Source organism: Fukomys damarensis, unplaced genomic scaffold (assembly GCF_012274545.1).
Source record: "Fukomys damarensis isolate Sample0158 unplaced genomic scaffold, DMR_v1.0_HiC HiC_scaffold_6, whole genome shotgun sequence".
Lineage (NCBI taxonomy): Eukaryota > Metazoa > Chordata > Mammalia > Rodentia > Bathyergidae > Fukomys > Fukomys damarensis.
This window is the reverse complement of record NW_022900918.1, coordinates 14,031,151-14,034,514: the sequence shown is the minus strand read 5'-3', so window position 1 is coordinate 14,034,514 and position 3,364 is coordinate 14,031,151. Positions and strand designations below refer to the sequence as shown.

At 43.4% G+C, this 3,364-nt stretch overlaps 1 pseudogene; it reads left to right on the top strand.

Moving 5' to 3' along the window:
- The first annotated feature begins 1,299 nt into the window (after positions 1-1,299).
- Positions 1,300-2,778, top strand: LOC104861076 (annotated as a pseudogene).
- The last annotated feature ends 586 nt before the right edge of the window (positions 2,779-3,364 follow it).

The following is a 3,364-nucleotide window of genomic DNA, read 5'->3' as shown; positions in this document are numbered from 1 at the left end:
AAACAGTTTCTCTGGTGTGAAAAACTATAACAGTACATACGATCCTCATGATATAATTGACAATGTGAAACAGGAAGAAAAGAGCTGAAGGTGTAGGGAAAGTGGGAAGGGTAGGGGAAAGCTAATAAGGGAAAAGAAAAAAATATGTGAAAATGAAAAAATGGAAATAAAGTGTTTGTAAATGAGGAGGGGAGGAGGGGGTGAAGGGAGGTCAGGGACAAGGGAAAAAATGAGAATCAAGACCCGTCATGTAAAGGTACAAGATCCCAATGATGAATGTAACTACTGTATACCTAAAATGTACCAATACACTCAATGAGAGAAAAGGAAAAAAAGAAAGGGCAGTTTGGAACCTAATGAAGTTTTTGTCTATTTGTAAAGCTAATAGAGAACCACTTGCAGATAGCTTATGTGTCTCACAATGCATGCCAAGCACAGAAAAATGTCAAAGATGTCTGACCATTTGCCTGAGTTGCTTCTTCTCAGTGGACAAAGCTAAAATCCTGGTAGAATTTCTGTATGTGACTTTTGTATCCCTTTGGTAATGTGTTCTTGTTGCTTCGGCTAAAACAAATAAGAAAAATCACAGCTTTTTCTGATGAGAAAGAAGACTGAAACAAACACCTCTGTCCTCACTCATTGAGTTAGATCCAAGAGTAAAAACATTATGTAGTTAACATTTACTGGGTGTTACCATATGCTTGTGACTAACCTATTTGGCTCACAAATGCTAACTCATTTAATTCTCATGACAATTCCATAAATTGGTATTATTATCATTGCCATTTTATAGAAGAGTAAACTGAGTTGCCAAGAAGCTGAGTAGCTTGTCCAAGTTCACATATCCAAAAAATGGCAGAAACAAATTCAAAACTCAGATCCACATCTTCTCTAGCCGCCTCTGCAGCAGCTTTGACTCAGCAGTCTTGAGTTGAGGCTCTCACATTTGCAAGACCCAAGAAGAAAATGAGGAGACAAGTGTTCGTCCTTCTGTCAGGAAACACCAGATTGGGGGACCTAAAAAAAAGAGAACTTCAGAAAAAGGAGTTAAGTCTGGAAAACAGAACAGAGACCAGAGTGAGAAAGAACATATACAGCATGTGACGTACAAAACCCTAAATCGAGGCCGCCTCTCCCAGAGCGGGTGCAGATGAAGAGGCTTGGGTGAGGCCAGCGAATTTCGCAGCCCCAGCTGGGAGACCCTGGCGGCAGAGCCTCCTAGTGCTCTAGGACGGATGCCTCTTTCCTCCGACTCTTTCCCTGTCTCCGTGAGTCTGAGCTGTTGGCGGCAGGGCCGGGATGGAGGACGTTAACTGCATTGTGAACGCAGACCAGGAGGTGCAGAAGCTGCAGGAGCTGGTGAAGAAGCCGAGGGGCCGCTGGGGGCTGTGAAGAGCGCAGGCTCCCTTGGCCCTGCAGCGCGGGCAAGGAGCTGCAGGACGCCACCTCCTTGCTGGTGGTGAGAGGGCGGCTTGCAGAACAAGGTGGAGCCTCTGCAGCCAGACAAGAGGGAGTGCCTGTGAGACTGGAAGGAGGAGAGCTGGCTGTATTCATCACCAAAGAAAAAACTTACACCATAGCCGAGGATTTAGCTCAGCGGTTCAGTGGCCTGCCTTGCAAGCGTAAGGACCAGAGTTCAATCTCCTGTACAAAAAAAAATTACACCAATGCAGAAACGGTTCGTCCATTAGTTTGGTACAGGCAAGTTGTGGATTACCCACCTCCTGAGGTTGAATATGCTAAAAAGTCCTTTATCCACAAACTTTATCAGACTCTCCAGGCAGAATTTGTACAATAATCCTTTCAACTTTGTGAGTTACACAAGTTCTTACAGTCCAAGTGCTAGTAACCCATATAGCAGTGGCTTCAATCCTCCATCCTCAACACCCCATCTCACCAGAGTCAAACAGTTTACACTTAATGGAAACTCAGGTAACTTCTAAAGTTTGTTAGACACAAATCCTCCACTCTGTCCTCAATTCTCTATAAACAGTGAGTTAAGTGCTTCAGAATTAGATGAAGATTCAATTGGATCCAATTATAAGCTAAATGTCACCTACATGCAGATTCTATCCTGGAGGCAAGAAAAAAGTCTTGGACAAGAACACGCAGCTACCACTCTCAGTACAGTTCCAGTTCATCTTGCAATTCTACAAGACAGGGCACATTTCGATCAAGAACTTGATGTACAAAGCTTAGACGATAAAGAAGATAATATGCACCATCCAGGATACCTTGCTATTAACAGGGTTCTATCACCATGCAATTCACCTTGACCATCACCTAAGCAGACACCGAAAAGTTCAGCTCCTTCATAATCTCCAGTCCAGGAACAGAATACAGTACCATGTCCCCACAGCATCTGATTAGCTTTATAGCAACCTCACCTTTCACTTCAAGGTCATCACACAGATTTACAGACAAGAAATGTTAAAAATTAAGAAAAACTAAGACACAGTCTTCCAAACCTATCCCGAACACATAATACATAAGTTGACTCAGTGAAAACAAGCCAGTGACTCAAAGTTTCAAGGGTCAAATGGAGGAATACCTCCTAAGCAAACTCAGGCTTCAGCCATACTTTCTCCTGGCAAATTCCACACCCCAGCAGCACCATCTCCTTTGGCTCTTAAAGTGCCATTGGTAACCAATGACACCATTTTAGCAACCCAGCTCTGGTTCTCCTGGAAGCCAAGAAACAACAAGGTTCACACAAATCACCTCTTCTCCTTGGTCTCCCAGGGTTCAGAAGACAGCCCCAACAAATCCTCCCAGTAATACCAGCAGAGCTTCTTTAACCAGACCTGCATGGACGACTGCAGTGAGAAGCAGCTGCCCAGCTCCTGCACCCTTACTGCTGGGGCATCCTAGTGCTGCCTGGCAAACCTGTACAGCCTGTTCTCTGGTCCTTGCCAGTTTCTAAAACCTGTGGCAGCATGAAAGATGGCTGTTATTGATTGGCAAAGACAAGAATGCAGAGGTCCACGGCCTCATGGGTATCTCTGCACCAGGCTAAACAACTTTTATATATGCAGACTGTTCAGATAAAACTCTTGGGATTCATAAAATCCCAGCCCTCTTTGACACAAACCTATAGAGATGATCAAGCAGTACTTTAACGACATAACATGAAAGGTGTTTGGCAATCATACAATCACACTCCATGGAATTATTTTTAGTTTTAGTTAGACACTTACTCGACTGTTTATTATTTGACAAAGGCCAATATCTGGGCGAATACCTAATGGATGCTAAAGAAAAATGCCCATTTGTAAGTGAAAGACACCTTTGTTCCCAAGAAAATGGTAAATCTGGGCTATCTAAAACTTCACACTCAATCTAATTTACTGTATAAATCGTTAAG